The sequence below is a fragment of the Cebus imitator genome, unplaced genomic scaffold, assembly GCF_001604975.1.
Source record: "Cebus imitator isolate Cc_AM_T3 unplaced genomic scaffold, Cebus_imitator-1.0 Scaffold345, whole genome shotgun sequence".
Lineage (NCBI taxonomy): Eukaryota > Metazoa > Chordata > Mammalia > Primates > Cebidae > Cebus > Cebus imitator.
Window position 1 is genome coordinate 1,852,314 of NW_016107660.1, and position 26,964 is coordinate 1,879,277.

The following is a 26,964-nucleotide window of genomic DNA, read 5'->3' on the forward strand; positions in this document are numbered from 1 at the left end:
GTGTGTTCCTATGCAACAATTTTGCATGTTCTTCACATGTACCCCCAAACCTAAAATACAATAAAATAAATAAATGGGAAAAAAAATAATAATAATAATTTAGATGCAGAAACTGAGACCCAGAAATGTCATCTTTCTTTGACTTTTATGCCACAGCCAGTACGAGAAAGAGTCAGAATTCAAATTCATGTCTCCTAACTCTAAATCCGAAGTTCCTTCTATATTCCATAGCTATCTTCCTAAATCTCGTCTGTTTTCTCTCTCTCTCCCTCGCCTTCCCCTCCTCCTCTCTCCGTTGATGTGAAATCCACACAACATAAAAGCAACCATTTGCAAGTGCACCTACCATTCAGTGGCATTTAGTATATTCACAGTAGTGCACAGCTATCACCTCTATCTAGTTCCAAAATATTTTCATCATCTCAAAGGGGAGCCCATGCTGATTAAACAGTCATTCCCCATTCCCCAATCCTCCCAGTCCTGGACACCATGAATCTGCTCTCTGTCTCTATGGGTTTACCTATTCTGGATATACTATAGAAATAGAATCCTACCATAGGTGACCTTTGTATCTGACTTCTTTCACTTAGCATAATGTTTTCAAGTTTCATCCACATCATAGAGTGAGAAAGAGTATGGGCAATCAGACAAGTGACCCAAAGGGAAAACAAATGTAAACAGGCCTGGCTAAAGCTTGCAGTAATTTTTGGACAGCTTCATTTCTGACACACCAATGTAGCTAGCAGCCCCATTCAATGCTCCAATACCTTATACCTTAGCTATAAAAATCTGAACACCAAAAAATCTGTGTACTTATCCTCAGAGGCTTAGAGCTACAAAACTACTTTCCCGTGTCGAAAGGTTTTAAGAGTTCCCATCTTGTTAAGGAGGCTGTTTCTAGCCAGTTGGCAGAGCAACACTATGCATTTATCCCTTCTGGATCTCACGGTAATCTTGGGCAACATTTCTAGAAAGCGGTGACTTAATAGCAATGCATGAAGCCATTATTCATAACTGTTTTATGAGTCAATATCCATGCAAAGGAAGCTGAAGAACAATTCTAACAATATTCTATTTCTATCGATGTTTCCTATCATAATATTGGCTTCTATACCTTATTTTTTAAGTCTCCATTAACAAATTTAACTGATGTGCCAAGGAAGAAAATCTGCTGTGAATTGGAGAAAGTTTAAAGGAGAGACATACATTATTCTTCACCTTACGTTTACCAAAGCTTACTCCTCAGTTATTTTTCCCCAACCTGCTTTAGATGTGGAGACAGAAGAGGTGAGGTCTAATTCTTATCTCCCACCATCTCCCTGTGTGGGAGATTCTATCTATCTACTCAATTCACAAGATGAACAATCTAGTAAGATTTGTAAAATCTGCTCTCCCCACATTGAGTGATTATAAGGAGCTCATGAGCTAATGCTGGTAGCATGATGTAACAGAATATGCCTTGATCATAGGTTAGCTATTATCACTAATGCGGTAGTAGGTCTGACAGCCTGTCAGATGTGGCCTGATTTAACCCTCAGTGCAAGCATTATATCAATTTGTGGAGGGCAAGCGTCCAGGTAGGGACCATCCAGCAGCTGTTTGGCATCAGGCTCGGACAGCTTTACTAGGAAGAGCAACACTTGTCTACTTTTCAAAGGGGACATTTTAAAGACTTCCAAGAGTTCTTATCTTCTTCCAGATATATTCCACCCCAGGGAGACACCACTAGTAGGGTAAAGGGACTGAAATTCTAACTAGGGGGTCTCTGTCCCAATGGAGCCCATCAATCTGTAAGATGGATTTGTCTGTTCTGTGTCAGCGTTTGGCTGAAAAGCCTGTTAGTACTTCCAAACCCTCCAGATGCCTGTATTTAATGCTTGGTTGGCCTTATGTAGCATAACCAAATTGCCATTTCACAACCATCCTCAATCCCTGGAATTTAAAACAACAAAGCCAGAAGCTCTGAAATGTGCTTTACGAAGCATGAAAGAATCTTTTAAGGCTCTGTCTGATTCAGTTCTGTGTGATGATAGAAGGCCTAATGTAATTATGAAGGATTCCTTTTACTCATAAGACATTTGGCACTTTGCAGAAACTATGTATTTCATGACCAAAAAAATTGGGTGGCTTGGAGGGATTGTGCTCTTTTTGTGTTGTATCCAATATCTTCAATATCAGCAGTAGCAAAACAAAAAGGAAAAATATCTGGCATAAAGCTATGTCAGCTAAAAGTCATGATGAACAGCAGAGGACAGTTTTCTACCACATTCGGGGAAATTATTGTGTGTCTATGTGAAAGGACTATTCATATAGTAACAGTAGTAAGTAGAAATGGACAGTGGAAGTCAGGAGACCTTCCAGAAGTCCTAAGCATCCTAGCAAGGCACTTAATCATTCCATGCCTTACCTTTTGCATCAATTAAAGGAAAGCCTTAAGATGGTCTTGTCCTATTTCAGAAACTGTTGGGAAGACCAAGGACATCATTGTTCAAATGCTCATGGAACTCTTCCTTATTCAGGGACAATCTTCCCCATTCATCAGAGTAAGACCATGGGAGGTTATTGTTTGTCAGATATTTTAAAGGACACAAATTTATTATGCAGGGATTTTGAAAGAATTTGAGTATTAAAACAAAGCAACACAAATGAAATATTTAATTTAAAAGCATCTACACCCCTCCTTTTCTTCTTCTATTTTGTAGCAATACAAGATGAGTCCACCTGCATCCATGTTCTTGTGGTTTCCTCACCCTACTTCGACTTTTTCCTCCCTCTCCTACTCTCTCAGATGCTTTTTCTCAGCTATCTAAACACACTCAAGTGTCTTTCCTCTAAAAAAAAATTTCACTCCATAGTTCTTACATCTGCGTGCACCTACCACTCCTTCCCTGTTTTTATCTTTCCCTTCACAGCTAAATGTTCATAAAGAGTTTTCTCATGTTGCTCTTCTGATTTTTTTTTTACTTCCCATTCACCATTTAGCTTAGTGCAATCTGGCTTTTGCCCCCATTACTCAATTGAAAAAGGTCTTGCCAAAGTCAAGTTAACAACCTTTGTTGCAAAATCCAAAGGACATTTTAGATCCTTTCCTAAGTTGACTGCTCGGAAGCTTTTGTCACTGCTGAATGCTTCCCTTGGTTTTCTGCACATCACACTCCCTGATTGCCTGGTGCCTTGGTTCAGGTCTTCTGAGCAGCACAGGAGGCAGGGCCACTGTCGCACAGTGGGGAGGACACTGAGTTGGTGAGGTGTGCGAACTGCACTCCTCTCAGCGAACTGCACTCCTCTCAGCTTAACAGCAAGTGCATTCGGTAAGGGAGCCCTCGCTTCCACAACAGCCACAGCACATCCCTTGCACGATATAGATCTGTTTCTCCACACACATTTGGGGAACAGATTATCCAGGATTCCAGTGGGCCTGTCTTCCCGAGGGGAAGCTTAGAAGAGCCTAGTCCCCATCACTTTGGGAGGCCAAGATGGGAGGATCACCTGAGGTGAGGAGTTCGAGACCAGCGTGGCCATCACGGTGAAACCCCATCTCTACTAAAAATACAAAAATTAGCTGGGCGTGGTGGTGGATGCCTTTAATCCCAGGTACTCAAGAGGCTGAGACAGGAGAATTGCTCAAACCTGGGAGGCGGAGGTTGCAGTGAGCTAAGATTGGGCAACAACAGCAAAACTCCATCAAGAAGGAGAAGGAGACGGAGACGGAGACGGAGAAAAGGAGAATAAGAAGGAGAAGGAGACAGAGACGGAGACGGAGAAAAGGAGAAGGAGAAGGAAGAAGGAAGAGGAAGAGGGAGAAGAGGAAGAGGAGGAGGAAGAGGAAGAGGAGGAGGAGGAGGAAGAGGAGGAAGAAAGAGGTAATTTAGGGAGTAGTCTGACCCCTGTTGCTGTAGTTGGTCTATCTTGGACCACAATTGGTACTTATCATCTCTCTTCCACTGTTCATTTAAAATTCCTCCTTAGCTTTCACCTCTGCTGGTCTTGATGACTTATCTGCTGATATAATCAAAGCTTTCAGTTTTGAGGGCTTTGAACCCATAGTAACCACACTTTTCTTAGGCTGGGATTATTGCACTTGTTCATCTGCAGTCACCATTGAGCAAGTATGTCCAACTGGATCATCTGAGTTCCACATATATTTCTCCCTTTCCTCATTGTGAAACAGCAGCCCTACCTCTTCCTCCTGATCAGGGTCAGTTACTCCTAACAACATATTGACTCTTCCTTCAGCCTTCTGGTCTCTGTATACAAAAAGTCCTGAGTGTCCAGCTGGAAGTCATAGCTTGAGTTCTCCACAGAGCCTGGTATTATAGGAAGAGGAAACACAGACTCTTTCAGTGAATCATTAAATTTGACAAGTGGACTCTCTCCTGCTTCTGCCCAGTGGTTCCCAGGCCTATATATTCTTCTAATTGGGATAACATCCATGTAGAGTTTTGTAATTCAGTGACTAGCCTGCATGATGATACCCCACCATTGCAGATGCCATGATTTAGGCAATTGCCTTCAAATTGGCACTCCACTTGTGCCTTTGGTGGGCTATTCCATTGCTCCATAGAGCTACCTGCCTCTGGATTATGTGGTATGTGATATAACCAGAGGAACGCATGGTCACAAGCTCACTCATCTCCTCCTCTGTGAAATGTGTCTCTCCTGGTCAGATGCTATGTTATATGGAATTCTATATCGGTGGGTCATTTTCAAGTCCTCCAGCTGGTAGTGCTGCCTGGGACTTTGTAGGTAAGAAAAACAAACAGTTATCTAGAATAAATGTTTACTACCATGACAATAAGCCACTGGCCCTTCCAAGAAGAAATTGCTCAACATGTCATGAAGTGGCCATGTGATCCCCTGAACAAAGAGCCACATTGATGTCTGCTGCTAACCAGCTGGGCTTTCAATGGTGGTGGTGGCCAGATCAGCCTTTGGAAGTGTGAGTCCATGCTTATGGCCCATGTATAGCCTATATCTCTGCCACTGTGGCCACTCTGTTAATATGCTAATTGTGCTAGTTCTGTGGTGGCCAATGACGAATATTGGCTAATGTCAACTGATCATATCATTTTGTCTTGGTTAGTCAATATCTTTTCTATGGTGGCTGTTTTCTGGTGGTCACTAATATGTGACACAAAGATCTTCACGTTTCATGCCTACTTCTATATATCCATCCTCCTGTGTCTATCCCAGACTTCCTTCTATGAAATCTTCCAGACTTTTTCTTCCTAGGCCCTTAATCAGCTACCTGACCACTCCATTTGCTCACAGGTTCATATATATTCTTACCTTGAGCCAGTTTTCCTTGATATCTACCTATTGGGAAGACTTTTCCCTTGCCACTGTCATGTAAGGCTACTTCTAAGTGCAGCCGATATCTGTTTTTGGTGAATATAACCGAGATCCACATACTAATCCAACTGATCCCTTAACCAAGCTCTAGAATTTTTCTCTCCTTTTAGCTGCTGCTCTGGGACACCTCATATAGCCATAGGTGTGGACCAAGGGAGAGGCACCACTGCAATCTTAGTAGGTGGGGTGGGGATCTGGGCTACCTGCTCGTGGAGTTGACTTGTGCTTTGTTGTGCTGCTCAGGTTTGATCCCTGGCATATCACTTTCCACTAGACAAATTGCTGCTGAGTCTGCCTGACATTCTGACTTAATGTGTTCTGCAGAGCTCAGCTCACAAGGGGCAGTTTAGAAAGCATAGTTACTAGTTTCTATGGTCAAATATTCAGTCTAAACAGGGCTCAGTAGCATACCACGAGATGTTTTCCTGCACTGCAGATGGCGTGGCCTCACTCTAGAACTCCAGGCTACTGTATTTTGATTCTTCTATGAAGGTTTGCCATAAACTCCTTACCACACTATCTCTTTTTTCACTGTTCACTCCTCCAACACAGTAGAGTCTATTAGATCATATGGCCCTAGAGACAAGGCTGCTTGTACCACAGCCGGCACTGCAAAGTCCTGCTCAGGTCCTATTCCAAGTTGTCAGATTTCCATGTAAACTGATACATAGGCAAAGCAATCTTTATACCGTATTCTATTCAATGAATAAATCACAGCTTATTTGTCCATTTTCTTAGATATAAACAAAAGCATAACTCTTAACTGTAACTTCTGAGTTCAGTCTTCAGCTCTTTCTAATATCCCTCTGGACCAGATACGGGCCTTCTCACTCAGTGTTCAATCGTTTGTCAATTGCTGTCAACTTTATCTCAGCATTAGCTGTCTGTAGCAGCTTCAAACTTAACAAAACTTCAGCTAATTCCATCATCCTTATATTCATTGCTTTCCTTCTTCTTCCTTGCCTCCTCCTCAGCAACAACCCTCCAACACAAAACACACACACACACACACACACACACACACACACACGCACACTTTTCTAAAGCATGAACATTGCACAAGCCAGGGAAGTTCCCTCACAGAGCTTTCTTCCAAGCCACCATTGATTAAAGTTTTTAGTAACTGGGCTGCCACTTTGTGCCAGGGACTATCTGTGCCCCCTGAGCCATCCAGAATGGGATCCTCATTACCAGCTGACAGGAAGTGATCTGCTTCCCAAACCCCATTTTACCTCCTGCTTTCTCTGACCAATTCCAGTACCAACTGTATCAGTTCAGTTATTCTGGGGAGCAGACACTGAGACAGAGTTAGGAGTGCAAGTCGTTCATTGAAAGATAACATCTGTGAAAAATAAAGGGGGAGAGCCCCAGACTGTGCTACAGATCTGAGAAAGTCTTGGCTAAACCAATGGGGATCTCTAGAGCAAAGACTGCCTGTTTGAGGAACCCACATTGGGCACAGAGGCCAGGCTGTAGCACTGCTGCCATGCTCATCCCTGGGCTGTAGGCTTCCCAGGAAGAGTACAGCCTTGTTTAAAACATGATGACAGCTCCTGCAGGTGGTGCAGATGGAGGCTGGCAGCCAGCTGCCTCCTGACAGTTACACAGAAAGCTGTTTCCTGGAGGGAAATCTGAGGATTGCATCTCTGCGGCTGCCGTACCCATTTTCTTTTTCATCTTCTCTGTCTGCACATCTTTGCCTCTCTGCATCAGCTTCTCTTCTTTCTCTACCTATCATTTAAATGATGCTGGATGGTTTTTAGGTTCGTATCTCATGCCACACTTCTCCAGCCTCACCTACTCCCATTCATACATCTAATGCGAATCTAACAAATTTGAATTTCAGATCTCTAAGCCAGGTCTCTTTTCTGAGCACTTAACTTATTTCATCCAATTGCCCAGTTAAATATCATATAGACTCCTTACATTTCACATTTCCAAAGGTGACCTTATTATCTTCTTGGCCAAAACTATCTGTATACCCATCTCAGTGAATGGATCCACCAATTATCCAGATGCTCAAAATAGACACCATAGTCATCTGCAACCACATGGACGAACCTGGAGGACATCATGTGATGTGAAATCAGCCAGACACAGAAAAACAAATACTGTATGATTTCTCTCAAATATGGAGTCTAAAAACATTGATCTCATAGAAGCAGAGAGTAGTAGTAGCACAAGCTTGTCCTTTTTATGGGAACATTCCTTATTTCCAATCTTTTTTTTTTTTTCCTATAATTAACCCTTTCCCATCCTTGACTTTTCAAAATTATAATACATATGAAAGCACAAAAATAGCAATACAGATACATATGTGCTACCATCAAAATCAACCAGAAGTTAAATTTGGTTTGGATAAATTTTGGTAAAAATTGATCAGAATCTTCTGATTTTACTAGTTTCCCTCCACTTCAGTCACGTCTATTATTTCAGCCACCTTGAACTATTTTTGTATTCTAGAATGTGCCATTCACTCTGCTGCACTTATTGCTTGCACAAGCTATTCTTTTTTATGGGAACATTCTTTATTATTGAGTGGTTACCAAAGGCTGTATGGTGAGTAAGAGGAGGAAGAAATGGGGAGAGGCTGGTCAACAGGTATAAAGTTACAGTTAGGTAGGCGGAATAAATTCTGATATTCTATTGCACAGTAGGGTGGCTATGTTAACAATAATGTTTTGTGTATTTCCAAATAGCTAGAAGAGAGAATGTTGAATGTTATCGCCACAAAGAAACGATAAATGTTTGGGGTGATGGATTTGCAAATTACTCTGATTTGATCATTACACAATATATACATATATCAAAACAGTGTACTGTATTCCAAACATATGTGCTAACTAAAAATAAGAGAAAACTAAAAACGTAAAATCAGTATTTCAAGACAAAGAAAAACAGACACATAGGCTCATTCTTGATACTTCCTTCTCACTCAGCCCTAATATCAAATCCATTATCAACTCTGACTGGTCTAAATAGCTCTTGAATCTGTCTCCGTTTCATTTGTTTTACTGCCCCCTGAGTTCTCACCACTAACATTTTTTTTCCACTTGCATGGAAATGGAGTTTCTTTTGTTCTTGCTAAACACAGCGATCAGGGTGATCAGCCTGTACTGGAGATGGGGTCTCAATCTCCTGAGTAAAACACAGTACTGACTTCCATTGCTCTTCGGAAAGTTTCAGACTCTTCACGTGGTTTATGCAGGTCCCATGACCTGGCCCCGCTTGCTTCTCTTTTCAGGCAGATCTTTTACTGGTCCCTCCACTTCAGTCACGTCTATTATTTCAGCCACTGTGAACTATTTTTATATTCTAGAATGTGCCATTCACTCTGCTGCTCTTATTGCTTGCACAAGCTATTCCTTTTTATGGGAACATTCTTTATTTTCAGTCTTTTTTTTCCCATAATTAACCTTTTCCCATCCTTGACTTTTCAAAATTATAGTACGTATGAAAGCAAAAAAATAGCAATACAGATAACTATGTGCTACCATAAAAATTCACCAGAAGTTAACAATTTGCTTTATTTAACTTAGCTTTCTCTTTTATTTTTTAAATAAATAAAATGTTACTGAAACAGCTACAGCTCTGCCACGATCCACTTTTTCCTTCTCTCCCCATGCAGGGATTAAGGTATAATTCTATTGTTTTCTACCCTTTCTTGCTGTTAAGAAATCTGCCACCAGCTCAGTTATCTTTCTCTTAATGCTTTCATCTTTGACTTTTATTTGCTTTTAAGGTCTCTTTGTCTTTAATGTTTAACAGTTTTACTGTAATGTGCATAGATACTGACAAATTTTTATTTACCTTGCTTTGAACTCATTGTTCTATTTTGAATGAGAAGTTCTTAGCCATTATATATTTAAAACTGTCTCTCCTAATTTTCTCTGATCTTTTCTCATGTGTGTCCAATTATTAGATGTAACTTGGATCATCTATCCTTCATTCTTGTCTTTCAACTTCTCTTTTGTGTTTTCTAATATAATATCTCTCTGTGCTACTTTTTATCTAATTTCTTAGCTTTGTGTACATTTCCAGGTCACTATTCTTCAGCTGACTACTCATCTGTCTATTCAATTTCTGTTATATTTCATTGTCTACTCTGTTTCATGTATCTGTTCATTTTTGTGGCTTTGATCATGTCTTTTATGTCTTAAATTATTTCAAACAAACTTATTTTACAGTCAGTGTGAAATTATTCTATTCTCTGTAATTCTTGGGGGTGTCAGTTTGCTAATTGTGAGATCTTGCTCTTTCATGGCGAATTGTTACCTTTTATTTTATAATTTTGGATTATAAGCTCATGTATCATTGGAAAAAATGGCTCATAGTGCATTCCACATTTGTTTCCAGCAACGCCATCAGGGATTTCACTACTCAGGGACATATTTTATGATAGTTTCTCAGCTTGGGAGGTGTCTCAGCCATCCAGTAGTTTAAATGCCAACCAAAACACAAAGTTTATGGGTAGGTGCATGGTTCCAGATTCTCAAGAAGTTTTAAAAAAAAAAAAAATAGAGTATTGAGTTTGATGCAGTGGCAGGGGCAGGGGCGGGACGCCGCTTTGCCATTCAGATTGTGGGGAAAGCAGTGGGAATCCAAGTGAGAAGCAGCCAGAGGGGAGCAGAGGAGAGCACGGGGAGCCTGACGACCTGGGCCCTGAGCCTGTGAAGGGTGTGACTCTTGTCTAGTGGCGAGGACTCTTCTTTTGCGGGAAGGACAGCATCTCTTGAGGCCGCTGCTATATGAGCAGGCTGACATAGGTGATGATGAGGTCTGTTCCTTTCTAGGTTCCTATAGATATCTGTAGGTAGCTGTTCACTAAGAAGTTAATTAAGAAAGAGAACAAAGCTATTCATTCGGATCTAAGGTCAGTCTCCACTGGTGGCTGTGGTGGCTTTGGGTTGTTGGAAGACCATCACCTTCAACAGGTCTGCACTTGGGAACAATCATCCTTCCCTAGCCTGAGTATGCTTCTGCCCTCTGTATTATTGACAGAGGCTGTATGTTTGGAAAGAGAGCGCAGTAACTACTGAACTGACAGTTGGCTCTAACTCTTGCTACCAAGTTTTTCTCTGACCCAGTGAAAGAGTGTTAAGACATCAACCTAGGATACATTGAGAACCAAAGCCAAGATGGGACAGGGCCATATAACTGGGCTTCAACCATGACTGGGACTAAGAATAAGACAAGAGCCCAAGATAAAACTGAAAAAAAAGGCTATTGTAGAAGCTAAAGCTGGAGCAGAGAGAGAGTCTACTGGTGTGGTTAGGCTTGTAGCCAAGACCTGGGCCAAAACCAAAGATGAGGCAGGGTCTCAGACCGATGCTGTGGCAGAGATGAAGGCAGTGTCTAAGAACAAGTTTGTTGCTGAGATGAAGGAAGGAGCTCTGCAAAAGCCCTGGGCAAAGTCACCGGAGTTTTCAGTCTCAAGGCTGGGAAGGAGTCCACCAGCTCCCTATGTAAAAATGAGGCTGGTACTGATGCCTGGGTCTGGGCTGTGGAAGAGGCCACTATCAACTCCCAGTTCTGGAATGGACAAGAGGCTGGTAATCATTTTGGTGCTAAGAATGATAAGCCTGAAATTGGTGCCCAGGTCTGTGCTGAAAAGTTGGAGCCTGTGGCTGGGGCCAGTTGCAAACCTAGGTCAGGGTCTGAGGAAGAGAATGTTACTGGGAACTGGTTTGGGGAAGGAGATGATGCCAGTTTTGACTCTAATCCTAAACCTGTGAGCAGGACAGTCAGGCCTCAGCCTGTGGATGAAATTAACGAAAAAAAAGATAGGCCCAAGGACTGGTCTGAGGTAACTATCTGGCCCAAAGCCCCTGCTGTAACTCCAGCGGTGTTAGGACTAGATCCCAGGCACCATCTGAGGCGAGCCCTCCTCCATATATTGTTCTGGCCTCAGATGAAGAAAATGCCTATTCTTTGCCTGTAGCAACAGCCTGCCCTTCTTAACACTTACTCATGCTCACAGCCTATCCCTGGGTGTCCTTTTGGTTCTGACCCTTGCACCCAGACCAGAGATGAGATTAGACACCAAATCAGGATTTGGGAGGTAAATGGGATTAAGCCATTAGCTTGCCCTTGCAAAATGCAATGCTATATGGATTCTGAGGAATTTGAAAAACTTAGTAGCTTACTTAAGTCAACTACTGATCCTCTTCTTCATAAAATAGCACAGATTGCCATGGGTATCCATACTGTTCACCCATTTGCCCTAGAGTTTATTAATAAAATGGTGTAGTGACACTTATTAAAAGCTTGCTCAGTTTTCCTTCCCCAGAAATGAGAAAATTATTTTACTCTGAATCCTCCTTCTGGGGATGAAGGACAATGCAAAATTGAATGACATGTTAAGCATATGTGTAAAGACACCATGTCATTTCCCTTGAACTCACGAGATTAAAGATTCTAGGACAACCGACTGCTGATTTTGTCCATCACTACATTGTTGCCAGGGACAAGTCAGAGCTTTTTCATCTGCCATCCTCAGGAAAGTACAAAACCAGAAATCTTGTTGTAAAAGTACTTTTAAATATGTCTGAACATCCAACTACAGCCAGAGACACGATCAATATGAAGTCATTGGCAGTGTCAAAACTCATCTTTAACCATAAACAGGCAAATTAAAATTGAACAAATAATTGGCTTGCCAATCTTGTTAGTGGTGTGGCCATATTTATAAAGGCGCATATCAGAAAGGGCTCAATTGTAGTTGTTGATACACTCATGGACATTTTCAGGGAATTTAAAGGGATTGTTGAAACAATGTAAATGAGCCAGAGATAGAACACTTTGCACCATCTCCAAACTGTAGCAGGCTATATGTTCTCAAAGAGCCTTGTATCATGTTTTGGTTATTACAGTGTACAAGTTGTATGCCGTATCTTTAACACAAAGACAGGCTCTAGGTTTGAGCTAAACTATTTTGGGGGTATCAGATGAATATTAAATCTTGGGCTGAAAATCTTTGTTGATTTTTATCTTGTCTAGATTGGCATATTTTTAACATTTTATTTAAGATAGTGAGCCAGTTCATTGTAAGATAACTTGCTCATTAGTATCTGCTTAGATTCATCTGTGGCTTAAAATGGCAAAAAAGAAAACATCCCTGAATTTGTAATCTAGTTATAGAAGTAAGGCATACACACATACTAAGATAACTAAGAGTACCGAGAGAGAGAGAGAGAGAGAGAGAGAGAGAGAGAGAGAGAGAGTGTGTGTGTGTGTGTGCACGTGCACGCTCATGGCCAAATGTGCACTCTCTACATAAAGGAGGCAGGGTTTTTTATAGGCTGTTTAATGTAAGAGAAACTAATATTTTTCTCCTATTCCAGCTGTATCAGATACTCATTCCACAACACAGAAATGACCCAAAATCTCAGACAGAATGTATTATTTGTTCAATTTTAATTTTGCTTCTACATTGATAACTCTTAAATTGTCAGGCTGTTTTATTTATGTCAAAGTCGTCTCACAAAAGAGGGGAAACATTTTGTGAGTGCCTATTCTCTATCAGACACTCTGTTGGCACCATATTTCACAAGGTTATTTTTTCCCTAGGTACTTGTGTTTTTATTAGAACTCATTATTCTGAGTACTCTCCAATGAGAATGAGGGGGGGTAAATCCTTTTTCCTAGATTTCCACAGCAGGCAGGTGGCATAGCTGTTTTGTGTGACACCAGAGCCCATCTCACCACACTACTTTACAGTCCTCCTGGAGGACATTTTGAGGTGTGGCCCTTCAAACTCAGAAACTGGTATAAATGGTTTAATTTTGCAATTGATGATGTTCATGCCAGGTGTTACAATTCTTAACTTCCTCCAAATGCATGTGTCCATTAGACATTTGGCTACATCTGGCTAAAGGTCAGGAGAAAAGTCTGAGATGAAAGATGGATTTTATCTGGCAATATCAGAAATAGCAGCTGCTCCAAACTCTGTTCAGTGAGTGAGATGGAGAATCGGAGTCATCAGCAAGGGGAACTTGTTAGATGTCCTTTGTATCTTATTCTGCCCATTTGTATTTTTCATTTCCCAAGGAGCTGAAATCATTCTGCACATTGTTTTCTACCCTGAATTTAAAAGGTAATTACTTTCTTCCTCATTGCAAATCATGCCTTAATTTTTTTTGGTACTATTTATGACTTACTCTTCTATGTGTCATATGAAAGGCCAAAGGGTTTTGTCTTTTACTAGTGGGCAAGCCTAGGCATTTCTCCATCTGTACCAGCTAGCATGAGAGAATAAACTTAATTGGAGAAATTGAGACCCAGAATTGCAGCTTCAACAATACAAAACAGGAAAGCTAGAAGAGGCTGCTGTGTCAAGCTACCAGATAGTGATTCTTGGGTGTTGGTATGGACCGGAAAACATTCCCAGGACGTTTAGGCTGTGGATAAGTTCTCTAAGACTCATGGTGGGAATTATAATCACTGGTCTGAGCTGAAATGAAAGTTTCTAAGTGTGAAAATACATAGTAATATGTTTTGAGGTTTTCTGACAGTTAAGAAACTAAAACAGGATCATAATATAAATATGAGTGTAATCCCCCCCAGTTGTATATTGTAAACATCTTTGCATGTCAATAAATAGCCTCTACCACAACAACAAGTACAAAATAGAATATATACAAGGGATATACAAGCTCTGGTTAGTAGGAAGATCTTTGCTGACTCACATTCTCACTAAACATACAGCATTTTGACATTCCTAATTTTGTAGCAATATCTTAATTACAACTCTGTCTGTCACATGTGCTAACATCTCTTCTTACCTAGTGTCAGCATTAAAATCCAAACTCCCAGGATTCTGAGACTAGTGATTCCTTCTCCATCATCATCTTTCTACTTCTTGAGCACTCGCAGAGCTTGTTACTCTGTTTTCAGTTCTTTGGCAATATCTGGGGAGTTTGTATATTTCTAGAGTTCAGCTATTGATTTGAAATAATTGTTATGTTTTATCTAACATTTATAAGTGGTCATAGTGGGAAGGTTTGGGGATTATGTAGACTTCCAGGAAGTCTTCATCTTTCAGTTCCAGATATTTATTGTTTTGAGGACTATATTGGGTATTGAAGAGTGTTGGTAAAACATAAAGATAGATAGATAGATCCTACACTATTAATTTTACAATATAAATTAGACATCAGTTTCTCCAGGAGGATTTCTCTAACTTTTCTCAAACCTCAAAATTAGCTATTACACATAGCTAACTCACTGTATATTTCCTCGTTTTATCTTTTTTTTTTTTTTTTGAGACAGAATTTCACTCTTGTTGCCCAGGCTGAAGTGTAATGGTGCAGTCTCGGCTCACTGTAACCTCTGCCTCCTGGGTTCAAGCAATTCTCCTGCCTCAGCCTTTCAGGTAGCTGGGACTACAGGCACCCACCACCACTCCAGGCTAATTTTTGCATTTTTAGTAGAGATGAGGTTTTACCATGTTGGCCAGGCTTGTCTCAAATACTTAATCTCAGGTGATCCCCCCAACTTGGCCTCCCAAAGTGCTGGGATTACAGGTGTGAGCCACCACTCCTGGCCTCATTCTCTCATTCTATCACACTATGTTAATTATATGTTAATTTGTCAGTATCATCTTCAAGATTATAAGCCCTGAGAGAATAGCAAAGCATGTCCTTCTGATTAGTTAAGTCCACCACACTGCAGAAACAAGATTGTTATTGCTGAACACAGTTGCTTTAGAAAGTACTTGAGAATTTTCAGTATCTTCTAAGAAAATTCAATTATAAGCCTGTTTTTCCCAACATTCATGCGCTATCCACCTTTCCTTTTTCTCAAGTTTGTTCTTCTCTGTATGTAAATTCTCTCAAGCCTCCTCTGTCCTTAAAAACAAAGAAAAAGAAGGAAACAGTAATACCTCTCCTAGTTTCCTGGACCTAAAGATTGTATTCCATATCTTTTTCTGTCAAATATTACAGTTTGCTATTCCTGCACTTATAAGTTTTTTTTAAAAAGCCAGGCAAAGCAATCCTGATGCTTCCTAGATGCCAGTTCCATAGGAATATTGGTCCCCCATAAGGCAATTTCCTAAAGCACTCTGGCTTTTACCTGATGTCTGCGTTTATGACTCCTGGCTGATTTGATTATTTCCTGGTGACTCCCTGAATCCTTTGCTTCTTTCTGTCCTTCAACCCTAGTTAAATTTCCTTACATTAATTATGTTTTAGGCATTAATTATGTTTTAAGATTCATTCAAGTCTTATGCTGCATCCCACACTTTTTAAAATATTAAAAAATAAAACCTTGTTATTGCATTCCATGCTTTTAATTGACAGCTCAGTTCACTTGGGATTCCTCTATCAGGTCACACAGCTCTGAAAGCTCTCTATTGCCCCCTTCTGGTAGCTGGCAGACTAGTACCTCAATTAGCTTACATCATCAATGCTATCCTTGTTACTTGATGTTGCTATGCCTCATATACTAGTATCGCCCTTTCTTTCTTGTATTCTTCATTGACCCTGTTTCTTCATCATTTATTTATTCCTCATTCCTTTCAGACTGAATTCTGCTGCCTCAGCCTTCTACCAAAACTTGCCATCGATGGCATGATCTCTGTATATAAAAATATTGCCCTTCCCTTTCCTACTTAGCCACAACATCTTAATTCTAAGAACATATCTACTCTAGGAGTCTTCAAATTTGACAATATATTAAAATTGCTGGGAGAATTTAACAATATTGTTTCCTGGGCCCCCTTCCTGAAAATTCTCACCTTTTAGGTCTGAGGTAGAGGTCTCTTCTGACCTATTGTCAGCATTAAAATACAAACTCCCATTTAAACTTTAATTTAAATGTATTTATTCAGTTAGGTAGGTAAATCATGCACTGGGTAAAAATTTAAACAATACTTCAATCCACTCTTCCTGTATAAGTCTGTTCTTACAAGCTATAGAGAAATACCTGAGACTGGGTAATTTATAAAGAAAAGAGGTTTACTTGGCACAGATTTCTGCAACCTGTACAGAAAGCATGATGCATCTACTTGGCTTCTGAGGAAGCCTCAGAAACTTACAATTATGGTAGAAGATGAAGGGGAAGTAGGCCTGCAGGAAGAGGGTGCAAACTTTAAATGACCAGATCTCCTGAGAGCTCACTCACTATCATGAGAACAGCACTACATATGACACATAGGATAGCTGCATCCCATGACCTAATCACCTCCCACCAGGCCCCACCTCCAACGCTGATGATTGCAATTTGACCTGAGATTTAGGCAGGGACACGGATCCAAACCGTATCACTTCCCCTTAGTTTCCTTAAATTTCCTCTCCTAAGGCAATTATTAACAGTTTCTTGACGATACATATAGACACAAATTCTGTATTTTAAATACATGTCTCAACTGATTTTGATGCATTTGGTCCACTAAGCTTGAGGAGTCTCTGATTTGATTTAACTCTCTCATCTTCCTTGAAATTCTTTCATCCCTTGACATCCTTCACACTGGTTGTCAAATATCTCTGATAGTTTGACTCTGTCTTCTTGGCCCACGCCTCCTGCTTTTTCTGACTGTTTAGTGTGGTAATTCCCCCCCAAAACACTCCCCTTGATCTTCTTTTCTGTCTATATTTTCTTTCTTGACACATCCCTCCAGACCTATGAGTTACTCACAGAATATACTCACATCTCAATCACTTGCTCCAACATCTCGAGCTAGCCACATGCCAGTATTTTTTCTACTGGTTAGACATTTCTGCCTAGGTGTCTGGGAGCACCTCAGACTCAGCATCCAAAACAAACTCACCTTTCTGTTAACAAAACTGTTTCTGCTTCTCTCTTTCTCATTGTACTTACAGTATCTCCTGTCATCATTGACTCCTCCTCTCCCCCTTTTATGTTGATTGCACCTTGAATGCCCCACACTTCCCTTCCCTCCAGTTCAGTTTCATTTGTTACAACATTTTTTACACTAGCTTCACTTGTGATTCCCATTTCCCTGCCTACTACTCATAGGCCCCTTGAGGATTCTTGAGGGCAGCAACTATATTTTCTTTATTTCTCTATGTTTCTTTATTTCTTTATGTTCTCAGCATCTTGCTCACTCTCTAACAGTAGGTGTTCCATAGTTATTTTGGGTCAATGAATACTCATTAAAGCTCAAATTTTTAACATGACAGACAACATCTTCCATTTCTACTTTACCAACCTCTTTAATTTAGATAACTTAATTTACCCCTTGCTTCAACCAAACTGGACTATTCACAGCTCTCCTGAATGCACATTGCAATCTTCCTTTTCTACTTGTTTTTTGTTTATTTTTTGTTTTTGTTTTTATACTTTAAGTTCTGAGGTACATGTGCAGAATGTGCAGTTTGGTTATATAGTATGCACGCGCCATGGTGGTTTGCTGCTTCCATCCCCCTGCCATCTACATTAGGTATTTCTCCTAATATTAGCCCTCCGCAATCCCCCAACCCTTTCTGCTTGAAATGTTCATCTGCTCCCTGCGTATCAAAATCCTACAAATCCTTCAAGTCTCACAGCAAAAGTCTCATTCTTCCCGAAGGCTTCCCAAATCTCTAAGTCCTGGGTTCCCATAGCATGTGGCTTGCACTTTAGTCTTACTTCTATTTGACTAAATTTATAAAAATTATAGGGTTTGAGTTGTGGAAGACACTTTAGAAGTTATTTAAGACAACCTTGTATTTTATAACTAAAGGAGCTGAGATCCAGAAAGAGTAAATGTCTTGTCAAGATTAAATATCAGCCAGTGACCAATGGAGCCAGACCTAGAGCCCAGCTCTTCTGAATTTTTTTCCAGAGCTACGCTACCTATGCAATTGTTTTCTCTTCTCTTCTGGACCATTAATGCCAAAGACCAAGGATTCAATTTCATTCGGCTCTAATTCCCTTATAATATCCAATATAGTGCCTTTCATATAGTAGGTTCACAAAAGCTACCCTGGATTGAAATGAACATTTAATGTACTGGTTAATATAGATCTTTTCAGCCAGAGTTCCCTGGAAAACAGAGTGTGAGGCAAAGATTACTTGCTAAGGTGAGGTAAGGAGAAAGAAAAGTCAGGAAGGGCTACGGGGCAATGCAGTGGCTGCTGCTTCCCAGGGAATCCGGAAACCCAGCAGGTAATGTGGCAAGTGGATCTGCACACCCAAGCAAGGTATCTGTGAACCAGCTGTATGGATCCATGCCTTGGGCAGTTCATAAGAAGCAACTTACTGTTCCCATATCTTCAAATCTCTTTTTTCCCACTGATCAAAGTTATTCACCTGCACTTCCAGTTCTGTTATCTGGCTCTTTGGAAAGCCAGATTCCATGCCTTGTGGGAAGGTTCCTCAGTTGAGTCCGGAGTAGAAGAGAATGCAAATAAGATATGTCTAATCAACAGCTCGGAGCCTATACCCATTGCTTAACCCTGTTATTTGAAATTGTTACCATGTTGGTTTTTGAAATCCATTGATGTTGGAAACACAAACTGGTGGTAGCTTTCTTTAAGAGATGGGCTGAAACAGATTTTTCTTTTTTTTTTTTTTTGTGAGTTGGAGTTTCACTCTTGTTGCCCAGGCTAGAGTGCAATGGCACAGTCTCAGCTCACTGCAACCTCCACCTTCTGGGTTCAAGCAATTCTCCTGCCTCAGATTCCCAAATAGTTGGGATTACCCAGCTATTTAGCCCACCACCACGCCCGGCTAATTTTTGTATTTTTAGTAGAGACAGGGTTTCACCGTGTTGGCCATGCTGGCCTTGAACTTCTGACCTCAGGTGATAACGCTCTCCTCGACCTCCCAAAGTGCTGACTTACAGGCATGAGCCACTACACCCAGCCAAAACAGATCATTTTTAGATGTTTTGTGCAAGTAAACAGTGACATGCATGAAGAGAATGATTAAAGTACAGATTGAATTAATTCTGATTTTTCTCTCTTAAGAATAATGTGCAAATCCATATATGACTATTAAAAATTATTAGATTTCAGTGTTTTCTCATATGATGTTATGATTCTACATTGAAAGACCTCTAAGCTCTTCTCATCAAATTACTCAACATAGTGCAAAAGAATCCCTGGCTCTTTGTCCTCAGATATAATTCATCCCCTTAATGCAAGATGTTCACCAGTGTACATGACAAAAAACACCTAAGTGGAGGGAAGAATTATTTCTTTCAGACAAGTGGTTTTACCTACTTACAAAAAAGCCTTGAAAACTTGGACACCCTTCAAGAGCCTCTGAATATTTTTTTTTCAGCAGAAATTCCAGCACAGATGTTCAGTAACTCAGGTTTGTTCTGAAAGAGGAAAAAAAGAAACAAATTTTTGTAAAGTAAGGCCAAAATTTGAAATCAATTAATGGCGACACGTCCAAGAATTTTGCTTCATTTTATTGTTAACACAACCGTTCCTTCAAGATTTTATTGTCAGATATTGGAGAAGAGAGGGAAAAAGAAGTCTGGGGACTGGAGATAAAATTCAACATAAAGGGGGCATTTTAAAGCCCAGTCAAGAGAAAAGGAAGAGTGAGGGATAAGCTGACAGACAAAAGACAGTGTAAAGTTACCGGATCACGACAAGTGACAATAGAAGGCCTAGGGAAGTTCTGTTCAAACTTCAAATGTGGAAAGGTGTCCTGCAGACCAAGACCTGCTGACCTAGTAGTGGCAAAGTTGCTTTAAATGAACTCACACCAACAAGCCTGGAGGGGTGATGTCTCGATGCTGAAGTGATTCAGTCATACATATCTGAGGGCACTAGGTGAAATTTCTGGAGAATCATGGAAAATAAGCGTGGGACCAGAAAAATAGGATCACCTTGTTCTGGTTTTCTTTGTTTTTTTTTTTTTCTTTTCCAGAGGAAGAGAGCTTTCTATGTTGCCCAGGCTGGCATCAAACACATCTCATCTCCTCAAGCGCCAGGACAACTGGCATGACCCACTGCGGCTCCCTGTTCTGGTTTTCTTAAAAAGGATAAAAAGTTCTTTTCATTTGCCAGGTCACTCAAATGCTCTAACCCTCTGGTTCTCCTATAAATTAGGGACTATTTACTAGCCTCATGTATTTACCAGAATTTTTTGATAATTAAAAATAATACATATGCAAACTAATCATAAATTCTAAATCATTATAAAAATGACAGTGATTATTTAAATCTCTTCCTTCTTTGCATTTTCATGGCACTTTACACATACTACTGTTACGGATCTTACTGTGTTGCATGAGGCAGAGGTTTATGTACAGTTTCCCAACTGGAATGGGGGATACTCAAGAGGACAGACTGCAACTTATTTTTCATATGGCCCTCCAAACCCAAATCAAGGATTAGCATTTAATGAGTGCTTAATAAATACTTGCTGAATGCAGCAAGATTAAAAAATAATCCCAGCAGACTGTGCCGCAAAACAGAATTGCAAGATGATACCTAAGATAAACGTAAACCCTACATTTGACTCTAAATAATAAATTGCACAATTATTGGACTGTAAAATCCTAGTCCAGAGGTCATGGCAAAAACATCTGGGAGCTGTAGTTAACTATAAAAAGAGACAAGAGACAGATGAGGTTTCCAAAAATATGAATAATATTAATAGTAGCATGGAGCCATGGGAAATGATGGGAACCAAAAGAAGTGGTAACCTCACCGCGTTTCTTGCGGGTCAAATCATTTCAAGAGGAATTGGTAAACTAGAGTAAATTCAGGTGACTGCCTTCTAATAGGATAGAGAGTATCTCATGCTATACTAAAAAGAGTTAAATGAGCCCAAGTAGGGCTCTGGGAAAGAGAAAAATAAAATATAGATCTGAGCTGTCTTCAGTTATTTAAAGGTGATCCAGTGTTGTCCCAGTAGGCAAAACTTAAGACCAATAAAAATTGTACTCCCAAATTTGATTGTCACGTATCAGATTTGGATTCAGTAAGAAAAACTGTTCGAAAGATCACAGCTGTTCAGCAATGGAATGGGCTCCTCTGGATGACAGAGAGATCATGTCATACAATGCCTGTGGCTTAGACATTTCTTGTAGTCCTGCCTGTGCCTAGCGTAACTCTGGACATACAATCCATATTCACTAAATATTTTTCAGAGATTGATGCCAGGGAAAATAATAACGTTTCACTATGAGGATACACCTACTCTGCCCAGAAATGTTTAGAATTGAACCAGAGATCTAAATTAGTGATCTCCAGGTTTAATTCATTGTGTACTCCTATCAGTAAAGTTTTTGAACAGGTACTTCTAATATATACCTTTATTTATAAATTCTATACTATACTTCTCTACTAATCGTCACATTGAATACATATTTATAAAACACACGGAAGACAGTGTGGCGACTCCTCAAGGATCTAGAAATAGAAATTCCGTTTGACCCAGCAATCCCATTACTGGGTATATATCCAAAGGATTATAAATCGTTCTACTATAAGGACATATGCACACGAATGTTCATTGCAGCACAGTTTACAATAGCAAAGACCTGGAACCAACCCAAATGCCCATCGATGATAGACTGGACAGGGAAAATGTGGCACATATACACCATGGAATATTACGCAGCCATCAAAAACGATGAGTTCGTGTCCTTTGTAGGGACATGGATGAACCTGGAAGCCATCATTCTCAGCAAACTGACACAGGAGCAGAAAATCAAACACCGCATGTTCTCACTCATAGGTGGGTGTTGAACAATGAGAACACATGGATGCAGGGAGGGGGGCACTATACACTGGGGTCTGTTGGAAGGAAATAGGGGAGGGACAGCAGGGGTGGGGAGTTGGGGGGGGGGGATGGCATGGGGAGAAATGCCAGATATAGGTGATGGGGAGGAAGGCAGCAAATCACACTGCCACGTGTGTACCTATGCAACAATCTTGCATGTTCTTCACATGTACCCCAAAACCTAAAATGCAATTAAAAAACACAAATAATGTAAAGGTGAAAATATGAGATAAAGAAAAATAAATGTTAATGTGTTTTCTTTCTGCACCCCAATGGATCATCATGCCACCCCGCTTTGCTGAGTGCTGGTCTATAATTAAGGAGCTTAACATCCGTCTCCTTAAATTCCTGGATACTTTAGACCCTTCTGGTTCTGAGTGATCTACATATTAATCTTAATTTTTTCATTTCTCTTTTCCCATGTAGACAGAAACAGGATTTTTTTTTAAATTATTGTACTTTAGGTTCTGGGGTACATGTGCAGATCATATAGGATTGTTGCATAGGTACATACATGGCAAGGTGGTTGGCTGCCTCCATCCCCCTGTCACCTATATCTGGCATTTCTCCCCACATTATCCCTCCCCAACCTCTCCACCCCCTGCTGTCCCTCTCCTACCCCCCCTCCCCGGATCTAGAAATAGAAATTCCATTTGACCCAGCAATCTCATTACTGGGTATATATCCAAAGGATTAGAAATCATTCTATTATAAAGACACATGCATGTGTATGTTCATCGTGGCACCGTTTACAATAGCAAAGACCTGAAACCAACCCAAATGCCCATCGATGATAGACTGGACAGGGAAAACGTGGCACATATACACCATGGAATATTATGCAGCCATCAAAAATGATGAGTTCGTGTCCTTTGTAGGGACATGGATGAACCTGGAAACCATCATTCTCAGCAAACTGACACAGGGACAGAAGTGGGAGTTAAATGATGAAAACACATGGACACATAGAGGAGAACAACACACACTGGGGCCTTTTAGAGGCTGAAGGATGGGAGGTGGGAGAGGATTAGGAAAAAGAACTAATGAGTACTAGGCTTAATACCTGGATGATGAAATAATCTGCACAACAAACGCCCATGACACAAGTTTACCTGTATAACAAACCTGCACTTGTATCCCTGAACTTAAAAGTTAAAAAAAAAAAATGAATAAAGAGTAGCCAACACACCTTCTTGCTACAAAAGAAAAAAACAACAGTAGGCTATTGGTAGTTAAGTTTTGGAGGAGCTGAAAGTTATATGCAAATTTTTGCGGTTGCCAACATTCCTAAACCTCTGCATTGTCAAGGTTGAACTGTATATGGTTTTGTAAGTCTTGTTTTAAAAAAAATATTTTCAAACGTCAGTTTTTTGTTGACCCTGCATGATTATGTGAAGCTTTCGATTGCATTCCAGGGTCCCAACACAAACCTAGCAGCAGCTTGTTGGACTATCTAGATGCCCTTTGCTTTACTAATATTCTTCCTCTTTCCCCCCAGATTTGGATTACCTTTAAATGAGCTATTATTTAATATGATGCCACAGTTTCCATGATTCATATTCATTTTTTGAAAACTTTCGTCTATGATCTAGGTAAGTCACTATGATTGGCTTACTGCAAAATTTTCTGAATCACCTTCCTCTGTCACATCAAGCTTTCAGTTAACCAGCAGAGGGAGCACAAAGAGACACACTGGCTTCATCTCAGCGTACAGGGTGTCTCGTTATTAAGTGGACAAAGAACTCCAGCCCATTCAGATCTGGTCCTCAAAGACGAAGCACTGTTCTAGTAATCAGGGAAGCAGGAGCTTCAAGCAATGGTACCACTACAAATTTATTCTCTTGCCTAAGTTTAGGTGAATTCCCATAGTAGTAGGGAAGGGGGGACTCTCTTTTGTACTAGCTCCTCCTGAGCCTCGAGTGGCTCCTGTTTCCCCAATTTTAAAGAAATTGACCCTGTGGACTGAGGTGGGTGGGGATGGTGGGATGGAGAGAAAACAAACATTTCTTTTCATCTAGCTTCCACTCCAAATTTGCTCTTCCAGAGCAAATACAAGACTTAGCAGTGGTATACGAAGTCTCTGCTCTCTAGGAAGCCTAATATGAAATCATTAAGCTACTGAATGTCAGTTTCTTCAACCGTAAAGAAGACACATTATTATGATTATTGTTATTACTATTACTGTTACTACCACCACCACCATAACTACCACCATTACTATCCGTTTAGTAACTCCTGTTTTCTCTACTTAAATCTTACTTAATCAGCATATCAGCCCTACGAGGCAGATTTTATTGCTCCCATTTACAGATGAAGAACTTGAGGCCTAAAGAGGTTGAAGAACTCAACCAACGTCAAGCAACTGGCCGGAAACTTGAACAAAGTATCTCTGATTCCAAAGCTCCATGCTCTTCATCTGTGTTGGTAGTAAAAAGAATAATACCACATTACAGTTACATTATACATCACAAAGCACCTTCACCTTTATCATCCCTACCTCAAGATAATTATGTGAGCTAAACATGGACAAATAGTAACATCCACCCCTCCCTATCTCTCTCTACCTCTTTAGCTCCCATTTAAAAAAAAAGTAATTAAGGAAACGAAAGCTTATGAAATGCAAAGGATTTTTCTTTTTTTTTAATTAATTTTTTTATTGCATTTTAGGTTTTGGGGTAAATGTGAAGAACATGCAAAATTGTTGCATACGTACACACGTGGCAGTGTGATTTGCTGCCTTCCTCCCCATCACCTATATCTGGCATTTCTCCCCATGCTATGTCTTCGCAACTCCCCACCCCCCGCTGTCCCTCCCCTATTTCCCCCCAACAGACCCCCATGTGCAGTGCTCCCCTCCCTGTGTCCCTGTGTTGTCATTGTTCAACACCCACCTATGAGTGAGAACATGCGGTGTTTGATTTTCTGCTCCTGTGTCAGTTTGCTGAGAATGATGGCTTCCAGGTTCATCCATGTCCCTACAAAGGACACGAACTCATCGTTTTTGAGGGCTGCGTAATATTCCATGGTGTATATGTACCGCATTTTCCCTGTCCAGTCTATTATTGATGGCATTTCGGTTGGTTCCAGGTCTGCAAAGGATTTTTCTAAGGTCACATAGCTGAAAAATGGATTTGGGATTAAATGGGTTTTAGTCCTATGACTGCCACATCACACTGCTTTGCCACATAGAGAGGAGGAGACCCAGCTTTGCCCCCAACTAGCTCTTTTACCCTCAAATGATCATTTAAACCCTGGAGTTTTGCATATACAAAATAGATGGGAAAAATAAAAATTGATACTTATGTTAGCGCTTCATGGTATTCACAAAAATCAAAGGAAATATGGAGATATTTATGAAATAAGTAAATAATATACAAATATAATTCTATTGAAAGATTATCCTGAGTTAGAAACTAAGTTATGTCTGACTTCTTCGAAAATTACAGGACAGGGCAGGTGACCACCCAATCCGCAAGTAGCTGTTGCCTGAAAAGTCATCAGAAGATACTTAAGAGATAGGAGATTGATCATATTTACTTAATTTTTTTTGATGAGGCTATTTGTCTGGACTGTTCCATGAGGTGGTATTTACCTACTTGGGAAGCTCATTCTCCCATTTAGGACTTGGAAGCATTCTCGTTGTACAATAGCAAGAGCTGGAATGCCAGATGATTTGTTATTACATCGCTATGAACCATCCCAGTGCTCATTTGATATAGCTAATAACAAGTATTAATGAAGTAATGTAAAAGGAAGAAACAGAATCCTTGCCCTGATCCAAGACAAGAGGACATAAAAAGTTTCTTTCTGAAATTTGAGAAAAAAACTGTTGGTTGCTTCTATTCTTTTAAGAAACTGCCCGAGAAAAGTAAGAGTGTATGTCTCATGTAGGAAATAAGAAGGGTATTGGAAGGGCAGGCAATTATTCACATGCTAGATTTATTCATTCTGTTCAATATTGTTTGAGTGTTAACACTGTGCTAGGTGCTGGAAATGGAACGCTGAACAGGACATATAAGTTGCCCACGCTTTCATGGAATTTGCGTTTTAGACAGACAGCCAACAATGATCAAACAATTACGTTTGGTGGGTGTTACAAAGGACAAAAACAGACTTCCATTATGACTTCATATGTAATCACACTGCAATGTTTTGAAGCCATTACTTATAAACATCAAACAGAAGCTATTGCTGTGCACTAGAGAACTTTAAATGATATCCAACATCAAAAAACTTGAATTTCTTTAGTAGTTATTATGAAAAGAAACTGAAATGGCTAATCTTGGCTCTCTCTCTAAAGCCAATATATAAAAAAAAAAAAAAATGAGTGATACACAACATTATCACTGACCACCAGATAACCCAAGAAACACTGTGTGCAATCGAGTATAAGAAAGAATCAAAGGACATATTTTATGAGGATAATGAGTTCTGCTTTCTTTTCCCCTTCTGGGCTATAATCATTTTTGTCTTTTTTGTAATTGTACCCTGTTGGAAAGCCACTGGGTTGGACCGATTTGTGCCTACTACAGATTTTTGTTTCCAAAAGTACATCTCTGGGACTAAGGAAATGGGCTGTCTCAGGTTGGCTGGTTCCATCAAGAACACTTAAAACTTGATTGCACAATTGTAAAACTAACTGGGGTCTTAGCATCAACTTGCATTTTCTCATTGGCATCCAATTTTGAGGATATCATATTGCTTGGAGAAGAAAGAGGCAGTAGTTATTTTAATTTTCATGGACTTACAGAGTTTTAGAGACTTGGATATCGTGTACTTTAACCTCCCACCCAACGTTAAGAATCTCCTATACCTTATTCATGATATTCATCTTTTGAATCCATAGGGTAAAAAAAGCTTACTACCTCATTTTTTAAGAATTCTATTATTCTTTTTTATATTGGAAAAATCTACCGCCGT

The 26,964-nt window shown here is 40.1% G+C and overlaps 1 protein-coding gene and 1 pseudogene across 2 annotated transcripts in view; both read left to right on the plus strand.

Moving 5' to 3' along the window:
• TSHR (thyroid stimulating hormone receptor) overlaps positions 1-26,964 on the plus strand; it is a 151,169-nt gene that overhangs the window by 18,398 nt on the left and 105,807 nt on the right. The gene's annotated exons all lie outside the window — the stretch shown is intronic.
• On the plus strand, positions 10,523-12,132 carry LOC108287496 (annotated as a pseudogene).